Source organism: Cupressus sempervirens, chromosome 2, assembly GCF_028749045.1.
Source record: "Cupressus sempervirens isolate cs-2001-9-10 chromosome 2, ASM2874904v1, whole genome shotgun sequence".
Taxonomy (NCBI): domain Eukaryota; kingdom Viridiplantae; phylum Streptophyta; class Pinopsida; order Cupressales; family Cupressaceae; genus Cupressus; species Cupressus sempervirens.
This window is the reverse complement of record NC_143119.1, coordinates 336,273,732-336,300,421: the sequence shown is the minus strand read 5'-3', so window position 1 is coordinate 336,300,421 and position 26,690 is coordinate 336,273,732.

Sequence of the window (26,690 nt, the reverse complement as noted above, 5' to 3'; positions counted from 1 at the left end):
CATCTACAATCCAAATATTCATATTAATAGTTTAATAACTTGTTAATAACAAGCTATGTTGGAAATCTTATTAATAAATTTATAATGACCACCTTCGCCATTCTATCAATGAAAACTAATTTTTTTTTGACAAACCCGTATTATTGATAATCATTTAGTTAAACTTCATTTGATTCAACTAATTATCAATCAACTATATTCCATTTCATTAACATTAGGATTAGTAATAGTTTAATAACTAATAACAAGTTAAAATAAATCTATGATAATAGATTCTTTATTATTTTTGCTAACAATGATATCACTAGTAAATTAAATATAACTTCCTTAAGAATCGTTCCCCGGATAAGATTTACCAATAATCAATAGGTAATCATTTGTCCAAAATATTCTTTGATGATTCTAAGTATAATGATCACCAACTTCATTAATCACAATTTCATTCATGATAACATGAATTCATTTCCATTATATTTTTCCCCCCTAAATTTGATCTCAACTAAATTCTTAATACTATACTTCAATTATTAACTAATCTCAATTAGATTGAACTTAATTGAATCAATTAATAATTATATAAACTTATATATACTATCTTTCATTAATAATTTGTTAAACTTAACAATTATTAATAAATAATAACTCACTAATAATTTTAATATTCAATTATAATGATTGATATTCGAACCAATCAATAAATAACAACTAAATCATTAGTATCTCTTTTCTTTTAATTTTTTCTCATCCATTTACTTAGATTGATTAGTAATTAATTACACTTCTTCTACTATTAATTAATCTTAATTAAATTTGATTTAATTAGATTAGATAATAAACTATATAAAACTAATGCATATTAATAAGATTCTAATAAGAAAATATTTCAATAATATCTTTAATTCATTCCATGCTTTGATATATTATTTTTGTGAAGTTTAAGCATAAAGAACTCTTGGTTATGGGAAATGGAAAAATATCTGTCTTTGAATAAAACACTCTCAGTACAACGGCTATATCTCCCTAATAAACCATTAGATCGGGCTAAAATTTAAATATGTTGGTGAGGGCCAAGTTGCGCTACTTCTAACTGGAGCGATCGAATAAATTTGATCCCAATAAAAAATTATGAATGATTGAGTTCGGGTCTATCCAAGGGGCAGCGACAGGACAATCTATGATGAATTAATAATTTTCTCTTAAAATGTAATTGTTCTCTAAATTTACCCATTCATCCATCTAATAGGTTTGTCCATACGCATCTGAAAATATAATTTGATAGAAAGATTACATCTAATCATACGAATTTTCAACTTAGAATTTTTATTTTAGTTTCAAATCTTGTCTATCTAATTTCACAATATAAATTCGAACCCAAACCCGATTAAGATCTAATTATTTCTCCTTAATTGGATCTAGAATTTTTTTATTATTTTTTTCTCATTCAAATAAAATATCTAGATTCCAATTTCAGATACAGAGAGTATTCAGACACATAAAAGTGATATGATGAAGACAGGAAGAGAAAGAGTGCAAAAGGAATATGAGAATATCACGAGTGCACCTGGACACTGATGCTAATTTGCCATGCCTCAGAAGTCCATAAAAAATCCCTTCCTTCTCCATCATTCATAATTCTTCCAAGAATCCAAGCCGATCGAATCCTCCAAGTGATTAGAAGAGCTAGAAGGAGCATAGAAGCAAGTAGAAAATAAATGAGCATATGAATCTTCTCCCATGCATGTAAGCTTTGAAGTTTCTATTTTTTTTTAGCTTGTAGCTCCAGGCTTCCATTCAGCTTGTAGCTTCCATTAAGCTTTTTCATTTAAGCTTCTATGAATTCCTGAATATCAAGAGCTCTCAAGAAACCTTTGGAATGCTTCTTAAAACCGCTGAAAGGTGTCACCAACTAAGCATGGGTCTTTTCCAATTCTTTTTGATGAGTCATAAAATTGTAGACACCTTGTGCTTAATTGATGCACTAACCCCTGTGTTGTTGACACATGTTAATTCTCATGCAAGCTTATAACTCTAATTTACTTTTTAAATAATCTCTATTTAAATTTTATAACTTTCATATTAATTTTTATAACTTTTATTATGATTATTTTATTTATTACTTTATTATTATTTTATAATTATTATTAATTTTAATTTCTAGTTTTCTTTTATTTAATTCCTTTTCCCCAATAATTCACATTTAATTAATTACAATCAAAATATCAAAGATCATGACATTTTATTAATTTTCTCAAATAAATAATTTATTAATTAAATCTATTTATTAAGACTTAATTAATGGAAAATTCACCATAGAACTCCAAGATAAAATATGAAAATCTATCATAGAACAAATCATACAAAATAAATCTAAAGGGTTAAAAATCACAAAATATGTCATCTGACACATTCGGTGGGTATTCAACTCAGATACTTGTCCTAATTTTCCAATTAGGACAAATGGCTCAAAGGGTTTGGATTTGGACTTGAGAATTTATCTCCCCTCTCTTATCATTGAGATAATGTGATAGGGTACGCTTATCTTGACAATTTAGGAAAATCGATACCTGGTACTCGCAACTTGCATAAAAACTATGCATGTACAAATATAATATATACTAAACTAAACAGACAATGGTAGGAAGTGGTGCATCGTGTAGATCCCGACTAGCAGGTGACTACGACTCCCTTGACGAAAAGTGGTTTGCAATGGGGGCCGAAGCCCTAAGTGGCTGCCAAGGTATGCCAATCATATGTTTTCAACCCTGTAATGCCCCGCTAAGGGATCCAAAGAATTTTACTAAGTTTTCCAAATAATTTTTTTTTTAAACATGAAAGATAAAACCATTCATAACATTTGCGGAAGCAATAGCCACAATTCAAATGAAAATAAACATAACATATATACATAACAAGCTACATTCTTTAAAGATCCCTTAACGTTGTATCACATCTAAATTAACTATTCATCTAACATCTCATCCTTATGAAATAACAATGATATATCCAATGTACTTAAACAATAAACAAGTGTCCTTTTGTAATTATATTTTAGTTTAGATCAATCATCCACTGTACATATCACAGGGTATGAAAAGCTTAAAAGAATAAACATCCAAGTAAACAAAGTACATAATCATCATCTAATATTAATCCATGATACAATAACATAAATGAAACCACATATCATACATGATACATCATCACAAAAGATATAAACATCCATCACAAAAGATAACCATATATCACAAACATAAATAACTAAGTGCACGGTTCCTCCCAACTATAAATAGCATCATTAGACCATCGTGGATCCTAGCCATCCCTCCATGTGTAACATTCCAAAGCACCGAAGAGATCATCGGTATTAACATAGTAGGAATGTCACTCCTAAAATATCCTACTAACATGCAAAGTAAAGCATAATAAATCATCAACTAACATATACAAAGTAAAGCAAATCATCAATATAAGAAACATACTAGTAAATACATCCATCATAAGGTATATTATCTATCATAATGCTCCAAGAACATAATAGAGAATAATTACCAACCAAGGATACTCCAACCACGGTGTCTCGAACGGATCTCAAATGATAAGAGTGAAAATACACTACCACTCGACCGCGTGAAACCTAAGTGGTCCACTCCTACCGTGCTGAGGAGATAATCTCAAGTCCCAAACAGGATATCAATACACATAGCATAAAAAGTTCAAAAATCCTAAAAGTATACTAACTCAAAGGTTCCATCACACAAAATCGACACCTAATTCCCAGAGGCACACAATGACATGTAGGAAACCTACTCTACAAGAGGGAAAGTGTCATCGCATTTATCATGTACAAGTTACCCTGGCAGTTAGCTAAACTCCACGGGTCCATACCGATCTCATGCAGCCACTAGTATCCTCTCATACTGACAAGGCATACTACGGAATGCATGGTCGCAATCATGCGTTCTCACTACTCCCATCCTAGCCTGTACAAGCACTCAAGGCATGAGCGAGAACATCAAATCAATTATCTTTTTAGGTTCATTTAATTTTCAGTAAAATCTTTCGTTTAGATTTTCAGTAAAATTTTTAGTTTTGCAAGCTAAGTGTTGAAATATAAAAAATATGCAAGTAATAGTTTTAAATTCTATTTCAGTTCACCTAGTTTCAAGTTTCCAGTTTGAAAAAGATACACATGATAGTTTTAAGTTTTCGTTTTATTCAACTAGTTAATAATTAGTAGCATTCGAATATACCCAGAGCTCCCAATGTTGAAACTCAGGCTCTGATACCAAATGTAATGCCCCGCCAAGGGATCCAAAGAATTTTACTAAGTTTTCCAAACAATTTTTTTTTTAAAACATGAAAGATAAAACTATTCATAACATTTGTGGAAGCAATAGCAACAATTCAAATAAAAATAAACATAACATATATACATAAAAAGCTACATTCTTTAAAGATCCCTTAACGTTGTATCACATCTAAATTAACTATTCATCTAACATCTCATCCTTATGAAATAACAATGATACATCCAATGTACTTAAACAATATACAAGTGTCCTTTTGTAATTATATTTTAGTTTAGATCAATCATCCACTGTACATATCACAGGGTATGAAAAGCTTAAAAGAATAAACATCCAAGTAAACAAAGTACATAATCATCATCTAATATTAATCCATGATACAATAACATAGATGAAACCACATATCATACATGATACATCATCACAAAAGATATAAACATCCATCACAAAAGATAACCATATATCACAAACATAAATAACTAAGTGCACGGTTCCTCCCAACTATAAATAGCATCATTAGACCATCGTGGATCCTAGCCATCCCTCCATGTGTAACATTCCAAAGCACCGAAGAGATCATCGGTATTAACATAGTAGGAATGTCACTCCTAAAATATCTTACTAACATGCAAAGTAAAGCATAATAAATCATCAACTAACATATACAAAGTAAAGCAAATCATCAATATAAGAAACATACTAGTAAATACATCCATCATAAGGTATATTATCTATCATAATGCTCCAAGAACATAATAGAGAATAATTACCAACCAAGGATACTCCAACCACGGTGTCTCGAACGGATCTCAAATGATAAGAGTGAAAATACACTACCACTCGACCGCGTGAAACCTAAGTGGTCCACTCCTACCGTGCTGAGGAGATAATCTCAAGTCCCAAACAGGATATCAATACACATAGCATAAAAAGTTCAGGAATCCTAAAAGTATACTAACTCAAAGGTTCCATCACACAAAATCGACACCTAATTCCCAGAGGCACACAATGACATGTAGGAAACCTACTCTACAAGAGGGAAAGTGTCATCGCATTTATCATGTACAAGTTACCCTGGCAGTTAGCTAAACTCCACGGGTCCATACCGATCTCATGCAGCCACTAGTATCCTCTCATACTGACAAGGCATACTACGGAATGCATGGTCTCAACCATGCGTTCTCACTACTCCCATCCTAGCTTGTACAAGCACTCAAGGCATGAGCGAGAACATCAAATCAATTATCTTTTTAGGTTCATTTAAGCCCCATTTAGTGTGTAAATGTTATCACTTATTAACCAAACTTACAATGAGTTACCTTGGCAGCCACTTAGGGCTTCGGCCCCCATTGCAAACCACTTTTCGACACTACAAGTAGATTACCTACCCTAAGCTCATGGAATCATAAATCTCAAAATCATAAAAGATAATCCATAATAAAATCATCAAATATGCATAAAAGCATCAAATATCCATAATAAGAATCATCAAATCTCCAAGATAAGAATCATCAAATCTCCATGAGCATCTGAAAAAACATCCATAGAAAATCATGACCACAACAGTTCTCTATTGACAATTGAAGGTATCACTGATAATCATAAGTATCTATTGGTTCTCAACAAGCAACCAAGAATATCTCAAAATCATACTGATCGAAGACTCCAAAATGGTTAAGTCAAAACATGTCACAACATGACATCATCAAGAAATAAATCTACATTTTAGTCCCATCATGGTGACTAGAAAGTAATCCAAGGATAACTGATCGATGACTCAAAAATGATTAGCTCAAGGATCTCAGATATATATACATCTCAGCTTCACACATGAAGGCTGAAGAACAAATACAAATATTTCATAGAGCATACGATCACACAACCATGGTTGGGCTTATAAAGATCAAGACCAAATAAGATCAACATGCCATCACATCTCATAACCTCCGAGCCTCTGGTAACAACCTAGAACTGGTCAACACTAGTCAACCCAAAACCCAAAACAAGAAGCATATAGAATACATGATGCAAACACATGTTTTGGTTTTGCTATCTTACATAGTTGAATCAAGTGTAGGGGTTTTCTGTTTTCTGTTTGCAAGTATACTTTCAAGTGTCTTAAGTTTCATCATTTGACCTACAAGTCAACCCAATTGTTCTCCGATAGCATTACCCTTTCATTATTAAGAATTACATTCTAAGAATAACTTAAAGATAAATATTTACTCATTAAATCATAGGCTTTATTCGCTAAGATCCATAGTACTAATTGATCAACTCTTCCTTAATGTTACTTCTATATTTCAGCATAATCAAAGGATCATTATTCATTCATAAAAGAACCAATTATCAATCTTCGATTAAGAAGATTATAACTTAATTAAAATGATCAATTTAATCCACCAATTAACTTAAGTGAATAATTCCATGATCCATTAACATTTTAATGGTTAAAACTCAATTAAGTATCTCTAACACTTAAGCCTCTTAATTATAATCATTATTAAATTGTCACTTATAACCGTTAAAATATCTAAGTCATTATTCAAGTAATTAAAATAAGACTCATCAATTTCAATGTAGATACTACACAATTTTACTAAAAGAATCGATATATCATATCGATTAAAAAAATTTGTTATATAGCTTAATTATTAATTAAATCTAATTAACTCTAATTAATTCAATTAATAATTACAAATCCAGTTGACTAATAACTAACAATAGTTTGTACGTAAAAGGTCATCTACAATCCAAATATTCATATTAATAGTTCAATAACTTGTTAATAACAAGCTATGTTGGAAATCTTATTAATAAATCTATAATGAACACCTTCGCCATTCTATCAATGAAAACTAACTTTTCTTTGAAAAACTTGTATTATTGATAATCATTTAGTTAAACCTCATTTGATTCAACTAATTATCAATCAACTATATTTCATTTCATTAAGATTAGGATTAGTAATAGTTTAATAACTAATAACAAGTTAAAATAAATCTACGATAACAGAATCTTTATTATTTTTGCTAACAATGATGTCACTAGTAAATTAAATATAACTTCCTTAAGAATCATTCTCCGGATAAGATTTACCAATAATCAATAGGTAATCATTTGTCCAAAATAATCTTTGATGATTCTAAGTATAATGATCACCAACTTCATTAATCACAATTTCATTCATGATAACATGAATTCATTTTCATTGTATTTTTCCCCCCTAAATTTGATCTCAACTAAATTCTTAATACTATACTTCAATTATTAACTAATCTTAGTTAGATTGAACTTAATTGAATCAATTAATAATTATATAAATTTATATATACTATCTTTCATTAATAATTTGTTAAACTTAACAATTATTAATAAGTAATAACTCACTAATAATTTTAATATTCAATTATAATGATTGATATTCGAACCAATCAATGAATAACAACTAAATCATTAGTATCTCTTTTCTTTTAATTTTCTCTCATCCATTTACTTAGATTGACTAGTAATTAATTACACTTCTTATACTATTAATTAATCTTAATTAAATTTGATTTAATTAGATTTGATAATAAATCATATAAAACTAATGCATATTAATAAGATTTTAATAAGGGAAGATTTCAATAATATCTTTAATTCATTCCATGCTTTGATATATTATTTTTGTGAAGTTTAAGCATAAAGAACTCTTGGTTATGGGAAATGGAAAAATATCTGTCCTTGAATAAAATAGTTCCAGTACGATGGCCATATCTCTCTAATGAACTATTGGATCGAGCTGAAATTTAAGTATGTTTGAGAGGGCCAAGTTGTGCTATTTCTGACTAGAGCGATCGAATAAATTTGATCCCAATAAAAAGTTATGAATGACTGAGTTCAGGTCTATCCAAGGGGCAGCAACAGGACAATCTGTGATGAATTAAGAATTTCTTCTTAAAATGTAATTGTTCTCTAAATTTACCCATTCATCCATCTAATAGGTTTGTCCATACGCATCTGAAAATATAATTTAATAGAAAGATTACATCTAATCATACAAATTTTCAACTTAGAATTTCTATTTTAATTTCAAATTATGTCGATCTAATTTCACAATATAAATTCAAACCCAAACTCGATTAAGATCTAATTATTTCTCCTTAATTGGATTTAGGATTTTTTTATTGTTTTCTTCTCATCCAAATAAAATATCTAGATTCCAATTTCAAATACAGAGAGTATTCAAACACATAAAACAGATATGATGAAGACAGGAAGAGAAAGAGTGCAAAAGGAATATGAGAATATCACGAGTGCACTTCGACACTGATGCTAATTTGCCATGCCTTAGAAGTCCATAGAAAATCCCTTCCTTCTCCATCATTCATAATTCTTCCAAAAATCCAAGCCGATCGAATCCTCCAAGTGATTAGAAGAGCTAGAAGGAGCATAGAAGCAAGTAGAAAATATATGAGCATATCAATCTTCTCCCATGTGTATAAGCTTTGAAATTTCTATTTTTTTTAGCTTGTAGCTCCAGGCTTCCATTCAGCTTGTAGCTTCCATTAAGCTTTTTCATTTAAGCTTCTATGGACGCCTGAATATCAAGAGCTCTCAAGAAACCTTTGGAATACTTTTTGAAACCGCTGAAAGGTGTCACCAAGCAAGCATTGGTCTTTTCCAATTCTTTTTTATGAGTCATAGAATTGTAGACACCTTGTGCTTAATTGATGCACTAATCCCTGTGTTGTTGACACATGTTAATTCTCATGCAAGCTTATAATTCCAATTTACTTTTTAAATAATCTCTATTTAAATTTTATAACTTTCATTTTAATTTTTATAACTTTTATTATTATTATTTTATTTATTACTTTATTATTATTTTATAATTATTATTAATATTAATTTCTAGTTTTCTTTTATTTAATTCCTTTTCTCCAATAATTCACATTTAATTAATTACAATCAAAATATCAAAGATCATGATATTTTATTAATTTTTTCAAATAAATAATTTATTAATTAAATTTATTTATTAAGACTTAATTAATGGAAAATTCACCATAGACCTCCAAGATAAAATATGAAAAGCCATCATAGAACAAATCATACAAAATAAATTTAAAGGGTTAAAAATCACGAAATATGTCATCTACCACATTCGGTGGGTATTCAACTCAGATACTTGTCTAAATGGCTCAAAGGGTTGGGATTTGGACTTGAGAATTTATCTCCCCTCTCTTATCATTGAGATAATGTGATAGGGTACGCTCATCCTGGCAATTTAGGGAAGTCGATACCCGGTACCTGCAACCTACATAAAAACTATGCATGTACAAACACAATATATACTAAACTAAATAGACAATGGTAGGAAGTGGTGCATCATGTAGATCTCGACTAGCAGGTGACTACGACTCCCTTCCTTAATCACATCAGACATGCCATACAAAAGTAAACACGCAAGGCAAACACACACACCATACACATGCAAGTATGGGGTAAGTATCCATAAGAAAGCACATATGATAATAAATCATCTTACTAATCATCATTAATAACTGAAAGCAATGTAATGATCATCATCAATAATTGTGAACACTAAAAATAATCATCATACATACATGAAATGTAGAGTCTAAGTAATCTCATCACATAATAAACTGAATCTATAGCACAATATCTGATAATCTCAAAAGAATGCTGCTAACCAACAACATAAAACTAGTTCTAAAAGAGTTCAGCAACGATAACAAAATGTGAACCAGGGGCAGACACTACAAACCCTGGCCCAAAATCACCTTTCTTTTATAGAAGAGTGCTTATATTTGCAAAAAATCCTATTAATTTTTATTTTATTTTTATGACTTCTTTTAATTCATCAATTTGTTGCTCCATTAATAACCAAGGAAGGACACTTGTATTTATGTGTCTCCATTTCTATTTGATTCAATGAAATCTTTTAGGGCATGATTGGATTCATGAATGCTAATACAAATTTTGGCAATTTTTTCTCTATCATGCCTTCCATCCAACATTTTCTATAGTGTCTCTATTACATTCTTTCCAATATGTATAGCATCAAACAAATGCATGATTGGGAGATACTTATAGTACGATAACATACTAAATTGAGTAGGATAAATTTTCATTCCTCTAGGAAGTTGGTCATTGATACTTTGACGAACTTCACAAGTGTCAATTACAACATTAGTAAATATAAGATAATACCAAAATACAAAATTTAAACTTCAGATGACAAATTGTACATTACCTCGATGATTTAGTCGATCGTATTCCACCTTACATAGATTAGGTGTCATTCTTCATGGCCTTGATGATGTTTCATCTTTCCCATTGAAAAGATGTGTTTTGGTAATTCGATACCTATGATTATTGTGGAGAAAATGCATAAACTCATCAAACACCTGCTTTCCTAAACTTTTCGAATGACTAGATTTCATCTTTAGACCACAAATTGGACCTAAGAGATCATATACAATTGGATCATGTACAATTATCATGTGCAACTTAAGCATATGAAAGTAATGTGGAAGCACTATAATAGATCACAAATATGTGATCTTAGCAATATAACATACTACAAAAATGAGTTAGCTCAGGGGCATCATGTATTATCCATACAAGCATTGCATGAAATTGAAATTGTCAGTGTCCTATTGGTCTAGAGATGTCATACATAGTGATTTTATTCCATAACTTCAACAACTCATTAATTAGGGTCTCAATATACACGTTCATATCTTTAACTTGGTACTTACCTACTAATTGAATGAACATAAACATTACATAATTATTATAATCATTTTGATGCATTGTTTATAAATTAATTTAGATAACTATAAAATAAAAAAATACCTACAATCATTGAAAACATTATGTGATCCCTCTTTATGGACATCCAAGGAGGAATGTTATTGTTAATAAAACAAATAGGCCACACTGAGTAAACGAATCTCATATCTTCGTATGGATTGACACCATCTGCTACTAATCAAAGCTTCAAATTATGAGGTTCTTCTTTAAAGTGTGACCATGTTTCTTCTATCTCTTTAAATGTAGAACATCAACAATCATTCACATAATGTCATCTTGACTTCTATTGTGTTCATGGTAATCCATAAATTGTGCCAAGTTAGCACACCTAAATAATCATTGAAGATGTGGAGTAATGGGAATGTACTGAAGAACCTTATGAGGCACCTTTTTTGTTATTTGATCCAATCAATATCTACTTATATGAAAATTAGGGCATTCTATTGCAAATTCATGTTGTTTATGATATAAAATGTGATCATTGGGACATGCATGTATTTTCTGATACTTCATTCCAATCCAATTCATAATGCTAGATAATTCTTGGTATGAATGAGGCAAAATGTTTGATGGTGGTAACAAAAACTCACTAATCAACCTACAACAACAAATATGCATTGTTAATATAATAAATAGTAACTGTATGCTAACATTGAAGATGACAAAAATGGCATACCTTAGCATACGTGACATTGCTACATTGGATATACCATTCATAACCTTTAAGTTCACCAAAAATACTATAATCGAGAGTAGAGTTGTTTGGGAGCCTTCCTATAAGGGCTTATGTGCCTTCTCAAGTAAAGGTATATCAAGACCATCTTTTTCATCATTATCAGATTTGCAAGTACCATCATTGTGAGCTTCTTCATCACCTACCCCAATACCATCTTGTTTAATCATGTCCTTTGGAACATTATCATCTTCTTCCATGGGAGTGTTATCCTCAGCTTGGATATTCACACCTTCATGTTCCTCTAGTAGGAAATCCACATTCAGAAATGGACAAAAATCATGGCCCCCCTCAATGTTCCCATGTTGTGTATAATGACTCTGGGCTGTTGTGATTAGAATTCTTTGATTCTTTAAGCCCTTACACTTTTTGCAAGGACAATAACATTTATTAGGTTTTCTTTAGAACTAAGCCCATAATGTATCCATTTTCTCATTATTCTTTTCTAGCTTCATATTGTCAGCTATGGTCTTTCTTCATAGGAAAATATATATGCAAATAAATTGGACATGTTGTAGTTAATGTTTATATTTGCACATATGGAAATTTTTGATTAATGTTTTCAAATGCAACTAAAATGATCCTATAATTTTTAGAAGGCCTAGATGTTTGCAAAATGTGCAGTTATAGACAATGTATCTTAATTATTTGCAAAATGCCTCAAAGAGATGTCACAAGGTGAAAGTTACTTAGGTGCTATTAGCAACATGCCTTGACTAATCTTGATAGCAATGACTAATGTGATTAATGCATCAACTAATGAAGATGACTAAAAGATCAAAACACATTAATGTGTAGAAATGTTTTTCTTGAGGAAATATATGCTCTTTAGTAAGATATAAAAGGAAATATGAATTAGATGTGATCTATGTGTGCTCCAGGCAGATGGACATTACCTTTTGAAAATCATTGAACAAGGGCAAGCATGTTCTTAATAGGTATATTTATTCTTTATATGGCTCTACTCTCTGATTATAAATAATATACTTCTTTTCTCAAGCAATACATCAAATTTACAAGGGCTAGTATATTACATAATAGTAGTTAGCATTGCATGGTGGTCATATTAGTGGAATTCTTTTTGTAAATATTAGAAATTCAAAGCTACAATACAAAAATTATTTTTTATTTAGTTTTAGAATTACTCCATGCTTTATTTTAAAATAATCAAATGCTTTTCACCAAGAACCTACGTAAGTAAGCAGCCTAGTATGACTCCTAACTCTCATGTAGCAAAGGAAAGAGCTTGTGTAAACTATAGAAGCTAATCCTTAGATTTTATTTGAAGGATAAATTAGTTGGGTTTTCATGGTAGTAAAATAAAGAAAACTATTTGAAAAAAAATCTCAGAATTCAAGTTTCAAAAATTTCAATATGAAACAGCACATCATCCTATAGTGGTATCAAAGCACAAAACATCCTGCTAGCCTATGTGTAGTGATTCAGTATTGGAGATGACTAATGCGGGAATAAGTCTTTTAAATAGTTAAGTGCAATAAATTGTTCAGAGATGTTAAATTTATACCTTCAAATGAGGTTCTTGAAGTGAGTATTATGCTCTTCTATTTGGGAATTTAGCTTATGACTCCTCTTCATCATTCCTTTACCCTTGAATTGTGAATCAATGCAAGAGACTTTGAAGATACATTGAGTTGACATGTTTGCTTATTGTCTAGTCAATCTATCACATTTTTCAAATGAAGGTATTACAAATGATGCCCTTGAACTATCTATGATAGAGTAAAAGGAAGTAGAGGAGCATGAAAAAATAATTACTCAAAAAAAATAGAACTATGTATTCCTTGTTAGTATTCTATTTCTAATAACCAGGTCAATAAGATCTCAATATTCTAAATATAGCCAAATAATATTTAATCGTAAGAAAAAAATGAGAAAAAAGGTATGTAATTTATTCTTATAATAACACAACTCTTACCCTTTTAACTAATAAAAAGAGATTTGCGTACTCGTTTCACACCCTTCATGGATTAATAAACTCCTCAATATTAAAGAATGATCTATCTGAAACATGCACTTCAATCAATCCTATAGCCTCATCAAGTTTATTTCCATTTGAAAATATTTGATATTATTTGGTGTAAATTAAAGAGAAATATAGAAGGATAGAATATTAGAAGAGGAGGGAGAGGTGATCCACTTTTTTTTAATTGTACAATCAAAAGGACGATGGCCCAATAGGCTCAAATATAACTTAAGCACTAAGTTACTAAATGATCCTTTGATGATAATGAATTGGAATAGGTTGTATTTGAGGAGATACAAATAACTGATGTAAGATAGAAGCCTAATTATGCTAAATGAAAACTTATAACATAATAAAAAAGACAAAAACCAGACATGAAAGTGTAATGAGTAGAAATAGAAACCACATTTCATCACTAACATAGGATTTAAATTTGAAAGTATTTTGGAGGGTATAAGAAATCTAGATGTCATATACCTAGGTATAGGATACCTTCTCACTATATGTCTTATACTTTCTCCCAAAAAATCCAAAGATCATTCATTTGATCCTATACTTTCTAGATTTGTAATAGTAGGTTTGTCACCTATTCTTGCACATGAAAAAAACATAAGTTTTTTGAAAATCGTAAGTATTCTATACACATGCAATTTCATGTAAACAAACATGCAGGAAACCCCAAACTCAAACCAATGGCAAAACAATGTGATAAGTACAAAAGAAGCCATAAGTTAGGGAAACCATAAACCCTAGAGACAGATTGAGGTAGTCAAATTGAAAACCATAATATTAAAATACCTAGAGAATGCATACAAGATGTTGAGGATGACCTTAATCTTCTGTGCTACTCACTCTATAGTCTCCTTAGCCAACTATTAATGCCATTTGTGCTGATGAGAATCTAGACAACCTTTGCAAAACAACTGGTGGTTTTGATCATCCCACCAGAATAGAGGACCCAAGATGTCACTATGCAAAAAAAGTCTGAAATAATCCCAATTGCATTGCTTTAGTTTGAAGAAAATTAAATTTGGGTTGAGAAATATACCTAACCCTTGTGTCAATATGAAAAAACCTAGAGAACTTTTGTGTTTCCATCCTTTGAGAGGCCTTGTGAGGACAAATAATTTAACTATCATTCATATGTAAGTGGTAACATATGTGCTCCTTGCATCTGCAAGATCGAGTCCTCTTCGAAACACAATATTTGTAGCCCCCCTAAAAAAAATGCTTCAAATCATTGTGTAAGCAACACTTGTAAATCATTAAACTTTAATTTATTTTCTTAGTCATTTTACTTGCATAAAAGAGATTGTGTTCCTAACAATGCAAGAAGGACTTTGTAGCTTACATTGAAGTCTACTTTCAAGAGTTTGGAGATAGAGTGAAACACTAGATCACTTTAAATAAACCTTATGCCTATGTGGCTATAGGATATGATATGGGCATAATCCCATCGACTCATCATTTGCCAATAGAGCCATTTATTGTAGCTCACAATCTCCTCCTTTCTCATGTAGCTATAGTGAATCTCTACAAGAGAAAATATCAGGTAACCCCTCTATGTTTTTCTTAATATTACTTTTGATTACGTGTGGGTTTTTATCATTAATGTTTTAGATCATTTTGTTTCAAGTGTCTTGTGGTTGTGCTATTTTGGTTTTTGTTAAGATGATGTGTGCTGGGTCCTCCTAAGCCAAATACCTAATGTGGACCATTGACTATAGAAGATTTTAACTATGATGATTTGGAGCTAATGTTGTTGATAAAAGACCACCTTTGGGCTTGAGTACTTGGTTGACACTAGATGCTTTTGGTTGTTTTCTATGATATTAGCTAAATGTAAGGAGAATCTATGTAAGCTTCTAGTGAGTGAGAATGTGAATGAATGTTTTGTTAGACCCTTTCTCAAGGGAATGAAGAGAAAATAGTAAAGAATGGTGATATTTTTGAGGGGAAGCTACTATAGATTACAGGTAGGAAGCATAGGCAATTTTTCTATTTAAGACGAAGCTTCCACTTCCTAGCTGCAAGAAGAATTACATAATTTAGGGGTAGATAAAAAGGTTTGGGAGATATTTTGTTAGAATATTTGTTTGTCTATGTGGTACATGGTCATTTCTTTTCATTATGGAACTTGAAGTTAATCCTTGGCTCTATGATGCTGCTTTTTTTGTTGACTCAGGTTGTGTATAGAGTGTAGAGATAATTAAATTTCTGAAGGTGCATGTTGCAGTGCTTGGTTCAATTAGACCTATTTATGGAAACAATGTATATGCTAATGTATTAGAATGCTAGAAAATAGTGCCTCTTGAAAGTGGCCATATGAGCCAATCTAGTCTGGTTTACATTTCTTAGTGTTTCTTAGTGGTGTCTAAAGGATTATTTGATTTTTTTTGCTATTTTTCTATTTTTTTTGGAGGGTTATGTTTGTGCAACATGGATTTCATTGATTGTATGCTAACTGGATGTTTGGGTGTATGTAGGAGCAACTTTTGTTTAGATTTTCTATTGCTATATTTGGTGAAAATATTTTCATTTGCTATATAGTTTTTGAATTATTTTTATATCTCTAGTTGTTGTTCTTGATACAATAGGGCTAGAGCTGCTTGATAGACCCCAAAAATATATATTTGAAAAACTACCTATATTTACTCTCTTATGTTGTTATTCAGAAGAAGTGAATGCAAGTCAACTTCTTGGAGCACCAATCCTGTTTTTTGTCATTGACCAAAGATATCTCTTATTCACTTTCTTTCAGCTAATTTTTTTGTCTTACAATTGACCCCTTTGAGTGTTAATCTTCTTCATTTCACCACATGCATTCAATCACAAAAATTTGTAATAAAGACTCCATTAATGGGTCATTTAATTAGCCTCTTTGAGAGTTAATCTTCTTCATTTCATACATGCATACAATCAAAATAATTTTCAATGAAGACTCCATTAATGGGTCATTTACTATATATGATGTTTGATAGATTTTGTGGAAAGCTGAATGGCTATTTTATATGATGGTTGTTAGACAATACTTTAGTTCTCATGTTCTTATGCTATTCATTGCTTCACTAGCAAATACTTTCTTTGTATTTCTAGTCTTAAGCACATTTTTTGACATTCATTATTTTTCAACTGTATTTATATCTAGGGTCTTGACCAACTTCTTCTAGGTCTTCTACAGACACAAAAATCATTTATTCATTCTCCACAATAGCAATACCGCCAACTTCAAATGTTGACTCCACAACAACTACTGTTAATGCAAGCACAAGTGCAAGGAAATCTAACATCACCTTTAGGTTTAAATGTTAATGACGTGGAACGAAAAAGACTTTAGATGCTTCTAAGTAGTAGGAATCCTATTGCTAGCAAGGATGGTCAACCAAATGCTATTGGTGATATGACTCAGAATGCTAGATCTCCATTGCGGTCTACATGATCTGAAGCTGACATGATATTGAAGGTATATGCAGTGTTTTTTATTTGGAAAGGCAATTTAGTGTGGCTTAGTGATTTCCCTATTCTTCCATGTTCACCCAACCATAAGTTGCTTTTATGACATTTAGAATGAGATTTCAATAGAATGCTCATCTTAGTTTCTCTAAATTTATTTTCTTTTTCTTGAAGGATGTCTTTATGCATTCTAGTAATTTTTGTGTGGACCCCTATTAAAGCTTATTAATTGAAAAAATCTATGCTATTTTCAGTTCTATCAAAACATGGAATAAACTTGCAATGGTTTTTGAAGGTTTTTAATGTAGTTTCTAATGCTTCAAGCACACTATTTGTGTCATAAGGACATTTGAAGATTGATAGAATTATAGAACTATCTAGGCCTAAATTTGCTGTAAGTTTTAGTGTTGGAATGAATGATGTACTACCAAGACATTTTGTTAACATCTCATTGTTGTCATCATATTTCAATCAATTCAATAAATCACATATTTGTTGTATTCCGAATGAATACTATTTTTGTTATCTTTCAATCATGTGAGCACTCCTTGATCTCATTAAAAACTACCATTGTCTTCCATTTGAAATGTGTATCCTTCTCTCATAATAGTCAATGTGTAGTATATTATTTTCTCTTAGAATTGAAGCCTTGGAATAAAAGAAAAGCCTCTACTTTGTTTACCTGGAAAACTCATGTATTTATCTTTCTTGGAGTTCTTAGATTGTTGTGTAAGTGAAGATTGATTTTTAAGCCCTTGGAAAAAATTGTTTTAATTTGGATGCTTTGTTCCCCTGTTAAGACATTGTCAAGAATTCTTTGAATGATAGGAGCTTGAACAGTATACATTGCTAACATTGAGATATAAGATTGAAAGGATAGAGAAAGATTCTTTCGTTAAATTTAGAAGAAAGCAACTAGCAGATATGCATGTAAAGAAAAAAGAGCATTCATTCAAAGGGATGCATGCAAAAAGATGACTAGGGGTTGCAGTAGCAACTAAAACAATTTGATCAACCGATCTTATGGATCATCATTGAACTGTTCACAATCACCTCATAAAAAATGAAATATTTGAACTATAATAACTTTTTCTATGATGCATATAGGTCATAGAAACAAGCAATGAAGCTTTAATCCTTATTCATCCACAATGATACCATCTCTAGAGATATCATTTCCTAGATATAGGAGTTCATGTACTAGCCAAAAAAGTACTTATTTGTTGTGGTACATAATTTTAACTCTTCATGCTATTGAATATAATCTCATGGTTCTTAATGTGATATAATTAGTTTTCTTGAGGTGAGGAAAAAATACCTTATAGGTAGCTCTAAATAACATTTATAGGATGAAATAACTTTAGGACGAGATACCTTATAGGTCTAAATAATTGAGTTGGTCTAGAAGTAGATAGAGAAGCATGGTAAATAATTCTTAACCACAAAAAAATGTTTAAATAGCTTTTTATATTTATCCTTAGGTTGCATTCTGATTTGATCATAATCATAATAAGATTTTAGGTCATATTTGGAGAAGCTACATGAAACTCATCAACTAACTATTCTATTCTAGAGATAAGAAACTGGTAATTTTCAGCTTTCTTATTTAAGTCATGATAATCAATGTACATTGAAAAATAAGGATCTTTTGTTTGTGTCTAATATTATAATTCAATATGGTGGCATGGTACTATTAAGAAGCCATAGTTTTTAGCGATATCATTGCAGTGGAGAGTTTCTTGTTGAAGTCCTAAAATGGAAGAATAGTTATTTCCAAAGGTATTCACCTACATAGGAAGTATAGCAATGTTTCATACTTGTTCAATATGTAGGTGCTGGTTCGTTGAGTGAACTTGTTTGATGATTAAAGTGTCAAGAAAGGTGGAAATTTTATTATGGTTTCTTCCCACATGATCACAAAAGATTATTCTCAATAGCATGATCTGTGGAAGAAACTGATTTCCTTTATTAGGATAAGATTGTTTATGGACACAAGAGACTAAATAGTAGTTCTAAGTGGTGACTTGAGTTATTCTAGTTTTGATCAACCTTAGACATAATAGCATGGACAAGCATCCAAGAAAGGCACAATCCTTTAGACCATTTCTATTCCTTTAATACCTTCTTTTGATAAACTGAAGCATATTCACAATCAAAACACAATGATTGTTTGAACAGATCTCATGAGCTTTGGAACGCACCTATCATTCTTTCTTTGTTGTGACTATTTGATAGTTCAAATAATATCTTTGATTACTAAATATTAATTGGCAAGAATTTATATTTTTGTACTACCATTTGGTCATAGTGTAGTGAGTCAATGATAAGCATTATATTTAAAACACAAATAATTACTATGGTTAATATTTCAAATATGAATCTGAAACATCAAATTACAACATAGACATCCAATTTGCATTATAGTATGACAATTTTTTGACAAAGTCCATATAGAAGAGTACAAAAATTTGGCACAAATATACAAGGTTATTAAAGTGGCATCAATTTGTGTATCTTGCTAGCCCGATGGTGTTGGGGAATGAACATAGCATGAGCAAGCAACCTCATGCTCATAGTAATTACCTTGGAGAAAGAAATTCAAATCTAGTTATAAACAAGGAGAAGGAAGAAAATAGAATAAACATGGGAGACTAGGATCAACTAGAACACCCTATATTAAAACCCTATGATAAAACTTTATGGTGGTTGAAGCATTTTATGGATTGATATGATAAAAATTTCATGTGGCTGAAATCCTATATTTAGATACCATGAACACTCATGTAGCATCTTATAAAATTCCTTTTCATAAATTTTGATCTAAAACATTAACGCACATATACACACTAAGGTTGAAATGGAAACCTAAAATAGTGTTACCTACTATGTCTTTCCTGTGACATAACAATGAATTAGGGTGCTGTCCTCCCAAAGAAAGTGCTTGCCTTCAACTTGTGCTTCCACCATAGAACACACAACCATAATTTTTGTAAAGAACAATTATAGGATGGGGTCTATCCTTGAATGCACCAAAACACATGTATTATATGCTGGCTCATGGCACATCCAAACACCACTTGCAAGGCTCAACATGGCCCCTGCTGAAAATGCCTCCCCTCACTAACGCATTCTCATTTTGCAAATGTTGGTTTGCAAACACACCACTCCTCTCACTGCTCACTCCCTTTCTTCTGCAAAACACCCTTCCACACATGATGGTCAAAGCCCCTTTACTTTTCCCATTCAACAAGTGCACATTTCTCTTCACACAAAATGGAAATTTTTTTATTTTAACATAATGAAGCCCGTGTTGGTTGAAATTTTGACCAACACACGCATGGATTTAAAAAAATATGTTTTTCCTTGCATATTCTAACCAATATGATCCCATTTTAATAGATGGTCAAAAATTTTGGTCTAAAAATGGGGTCAAATGTACTAGTGTACATGATTGATTTAGGTTCTAGTAGTTCAGTGATGCCTAGGTGTGTTGTTGATGCTTTAGAAATGAAATATGAGCCCATTGTTAGGGATGTATTATAGTTGAATGGTAGTAATGGCAAAACTATAGGGATCCTTAGGAATGTTTAAATGGCCCTACATGCATGGCCTAGTTGTACTATAACTCAAGATGTATCAGTTGCCGACGTTAAGCCACACTTTACCATTTGTCTGTCAAGAGACTTCACTGCTCAAATAAGTAATTACATATCTTCTAATTGGTGATATATATATTTCAAAACAAAAAATGGGACCAAGGCTTCAATTAGAGAAAGCCTCTAGCCCTCCATCATATTGAGCCCTACACCCCTAATCTCATCAATGTGAATTACACTATCCTAGAAATGGATGAGAATGACATAGTAAAGAGCTTGCCACTTCTCTAGTAGAGATACTTGATTTTCTCTTAGATGAATTAGATAATGCATATTAATTTGATTCCATATTAGAAACCCTTAAGATAGGTCTTGGTACATACTGTGTGTTAGAAAAGGATGCTCTTGTCCCTAACCTTGTGAAAACCAAAGAAGATATGAGTGGGATATGGAGTATGTATTTTAATGGATCAAGGAATAAGAATAGATCAATGGTAGGTGTGATGTTGATTTCTCCTACACAAGTAAGGTGTCACTTCTTCTTTAGGCTCCAATTCAATTGTAGCAATAATGTGGTTGAGAATGAATCCTTGATTCAGGGTCTCCTACATGCTCAAAAAAGAGGAATTCAAGCATTACAAGTATATGGAGATAGTGAGTTGCTGGTAAATCAAGTGAGAAACTAGAATATCACTAAGAATGGCTTGCTCAAGTCTTATAAACATAGAGTATAGGATTTTCTTGAAAATTTTAATGCATTTAATATTCAAAGCATCCTTATAAAAGAGAATAAATATGCTAATAGACTTGCAGTAGTAGGTGCATCTTATGATGTGCCAAAAAACCTTGAAGCTGAAAAAAAAAAATAGATTAAAGTGGTAGTTAGACCTAAAATTCTTGATAAAAACACCAATTGGTAAGTTTTTGAGTCTGAAGCACAAATTGTAAATTTCTTACAAAACAAGGTAGAACTCTCAGGAAGAAACCAATATGGAGATTAGATCATCAATCTCATTTCCAACAAGTTTCCTAAGGGCTTCATTACCTTAGAGAGTATCTTTGACCTTGATGACCAAGCAAGAGACATAGGCATGAACTTAGCTATTGAGAAAGATGATTATACACTTGTAGTTGTTGATGGAAAGACCTTAAACATAAGGAAGGTATGTTCTTAAATTGAGCAAGAAATTTTTATTCATCTATGTCAAGAATTTAATGGTGTATTTTCTTGGACATATGATGATCTAAAAGGTTTTGACCAAAGTTTGTTTCAACATAACATATAATTAGTAGAAAATGTCAAACCAATAAGGTAGAAATAGAGGCTAGTGAACCCTAAAATTTAACCCTTAATGAGAAAAGAGCTATCAAAGCTAATTTAGACTAATGTAATTTTCCCTATCAATCACTCATCATGGGTTGTAAACCTTGTTCCTATTAGGAACAAGAATGGAGAAATTAGATTATGTGTGGATTTTAGGGATCTTAACCAAGCTTACCCTAAAGACCACCATCCCCTTCCTTCCATGGAGTAGATGTTGTCCAAGGTCAGTGATTCAGAGAGATTCTCATTTCTTGATGGATTCTCTAGTTACAATAAAGTGATGGTCAAAGAGTTTGATAGATACAAGACTACATTCACCACTAAGTGGGGCACCTATGCTTATAGTGAAATCCATTTTGGACTAACAAATGTAGGTTCCATATTTCAAAAGGCTATGGAGATGGCCTTCAAAAACATGATTGAAAGGTTTGTATTGGATTACCTTATGATATCATAGTGTATTCAAAAGTTATAGCAAATCATTTTGGTCATCTTAGAAAAGTGTTCATAAGGTGTAGCAAGTGTGTCTTTGCCACCAATCAAGGAAAATTATTAGGACACATTGTATCAAAGGATGGTTTAACCATTGATCCAAAGAGAACAAAGGCAATACTTGCCCTTCCCTTTCCTAGTCATAACAAAGGTCTGCAAACTTCTCTTGGCAGAATAAATTTTGTGAGGAGGTTTATCCCTAATTTAGCTACCACGGTGAAGCCTCTTACATCCATACTTAAGAAAAATATGATCTTTTCATGGACCAAGGAAGGGAAGGTAAGTTTTGAAGAGATCAAAGTAGCCATAGCCTCAACTCCTACTCTCATCAATCCAAACTTTGAGAAGGATTTCATTCTTTATACCTTAGGTGGTGAGTCAAGTATTTCTACTATTTTAATTAAAAAGGATGGTAATAATGAGGAGTAACCTATTGCATTCTTTAGTGAAGGACTCAAGGAATATGAAGACAAATACAATTATGTAGAAAAGTAAGCCCTTTTAGTCATAAGAGCTTCGAAGGAATTTAGATACCTCCTATCTCATAAAAAGGTCCATTTGTTAGTACCCCATGCAAGTGTGATGGAATTTATTTTGAGAAAAGATATTAGTGAGAAGAGAGCTGGATCGATCACTAAGGTAATCGAGTATGATGTGGACATTCAGATTACCAAGTTGGTAAGAGGGAAGCAATTGTGCAAATAGATGATCTTATCTCAGGAGTCAGATAAGGAAGTTGCCATGATATTGATAGAGCAACAAGAAACAAGAAATGATAATGCAAAGAGTTGGATTGATGAAGTGATGACCTTCTTGTCAAGAAATGGACATCCTCAATGATTGGATAAAACTAAAAGGACATAGTATAGGTTGCAGTCAATTCCTTATTCCATAGTTGATGGTATCTTTTCCAGGAAGGATTTCAATAGAGCCCTATTGAGATGCATTGATACAAACCAAGCTAAAATAATGATCAAAGAGCTTCATGATGGTCCTAATGGTGGCCACTTTTGAGCAAGGACAATTGCAATGAAGATCATGAGGGCTGGTTACTACTAGCCATTCCTGTTCCATGATTATCATAAGTATGTGAGGAAGTGTGAAAAATGTGCCTTCTTCTCTAGTAACCAAATATTTGTAGCTTTTCCTCTTCATTCCATTTAGGTGGACCAACCTTTTTCTCAGTGGGGATTGGATTTCATAGGCCCTATCAATCCTCTTTCCAACTCTAGTTATAGATGGATTCTAACTATTATAGATTACTTCACCACATGGACAAAGGAAGTTGCATTGAAGGATGCCATAGAATTTTTAGTTGTTGAATTCCTTGATGAAATTGTGACTAGGTTTGGTGCTCCTTCAACCATTATTCTAGATAATGCAAAAAAAATTTGTAGGAGCTTAAATTTGGGCATGGGAAGTTAACCATAATATCTACTTGAGGACATCCTCAAACTACTATCCTCAAAGTAATGGATTTGCTGAGTCATCTAACAAAAACATAATTAGGTCTATGAAAAGGACTATAGAGGATAGCCAAAGGTGTTGGCATAAAAATTTGAAGACAAAACTATGGGCTGATAGAATAACACCTAAGAGAGGCATAGGAAATTTACCCTTTATGTTGGTAAATGGAAAGGAAGCAAGGCTACCAATTTCATTAGAGTTCCCATCTCTAGAACTCACTCATTAGTTGGAGCTAATGGAAAATGATGCCATGATAGTAAGAATGGTAGAGCTGATGGAGCTGGAAGAGAAAAGAAAATAGGCCATGCAAACCTTAGAAACACATCAACAACAAATGAAAAAGAGATTTGATAAGAAGGCAAGGAAAAGAAACCAATTGTAGTTACCAGAGTGGAGCTCCAAAATAATGACTTGGCAATAGAGCAACCAATGGTGATCATCAATCTATAAATTAGAGAGGGCACAAATTGAATATCTCAATTAGCCTGCAAGTACCAGAACAAGGCCAATCATGAAATCTTCTCAGGGTGAACAAAAACATCAAGGGTGAACACACTCTAAGGGTGAACAACAACATCAAGGCCAATCATGAAATCCTCTCAGCAACAAAGGATGCAATAGAAAGTGGTCCCACCAAAGAATATTCATGATGAAAGATATTCTGTTGCACAATTTTTTTTTTCTCTTATGACATTAACAATGTAAATTTTTTTTCTATCTAAAGCTTGTTGCATCTCACCCTATATAAGTGAGATTCCAAGGCTAGAGGAAGGGTTCGAGTCATTGCATAATTTTAGTTTTACTTAGTTTTGTTTGATCCAGTCTTGTTGCAAACTTTATGATGTATTTTCTCTACAAATATCTAAGAATACATTGATGTTACATGATTGTGATGCTTTACCTTGTGTCATTTTGAGTTCTATTATAGTTGCTATACAATTTTTGATGGAAATTAATATAAAGATGAGCTATTCCCATATCTTTTCTTCTTGAATCTTGTCTCCTTTTTATTATCTAGTTATCTTGAAATTGCATGAGCAAAGCTTATTCAATTGAATGCAATTAGGCTAAGTTGTACATCATTTTCACTATTATTTTTAATTCATTTAATTAGGTAAATAATAAAATGAATATGATAAGATCTCCATGGTGTTGGAGAGGATATGTGTAATAATGAGCTTCAGTGAGAATTGTTGATAATATTGACTGTAATGTAGTCAATTAGGTCTAAAACTAAATAGACTCTGAAGCCCAATGGATTAGGCATTGATCAAATATTTTAATTTGGAGAAATCATGAATAAGAATCAAGATTAAAATCAAAATCAATTTTACTTTAAATGTTTGAAGAATGTCAAAGCTGGTCAATACTTTTTTACATATAACCTCTAAGTTTTAATGCTACTATGGGCCAGAATTATTTGTATATCTAAGAAGAATTGTGACCAATCTGCTATAAGGGATGTTTATCATTATAGAATGTCATGGAATGAGTGAAATATGTATGTAGTATCATGTTGTGAATCTTTCATCCCTCAGGTGCACCTGCTTTGGTTTTGCAGAGCTAAAAGAGTAGAAAATCTTTCTAATTTTGTTGAAGTTGGGTCCAGATTGGAAACAAACATAAGTGTTTATGAGAATTAGCTAATCCTTAGGTTTTTGTGATGTTTATTATCTTTGTATTAATTATTTTGTTTCTTAATAGTGTAAAAGCACCAACAAGGTCAAAGAACACTATGTGGTTTTGGATGAGACTTCTGAAAAAGAAATGCCACTGGTACCTGATGCTCAACAACAACCAGTTATCCCACAAACTCCTATAAGTGTTAGATGTTCTACTTGGTTGAGTAGACCTCCTAAAGGTTTTCTCCTTCTTTGTACTCTATTTTATTGACTGATTCTAGTGAACTAGAGGAGTATAAAGAGGCAATATAGGTAGAAGCTAGACAGTAGTGAAAATTGGGCATGAAAGAGGAGATGGACTCCTTGTTAAAAAATAAGACTTGGGACTTAGTCTCTTTACCTAAAGGAAAAATAGCCTTGCCTAACAAATGGGTTTATAGGCTAAAGGAGGAAGATGGAGGAAAGAAAATATATAAGGCCAAACTTGTGGTAAAATGTTTTGCAAAAAAAAATGGTATAGATTTTGATGTAATATTCTCCTCTGTTGTAAAAATGACTTCAATTAGAACTATACTAAGTTCTGTTGCTACAAATGACTTGCATCTTGAATAGCTAGATGTGAAAACAACCTTTCTCCATGGAGATTTGGAGGAGGAAATTTACATGTAGCAACCATAGGGATATGAGGTCAAGGGTAAGGAGAATTTGGTGTGTAGGTTAAGGAAGAGTTTGTATCACCTAAATCAGGCACCTGGACAATGGTATTTAAAATTTGATAGTTTCATGGCTGAACAAGGGTACCATAGATGTCATTCTGATCACTGTGTATATTTTAAGAGATTGGATAATGGGAGTTACATTATTCTATTACTCTATGTTGATGACAT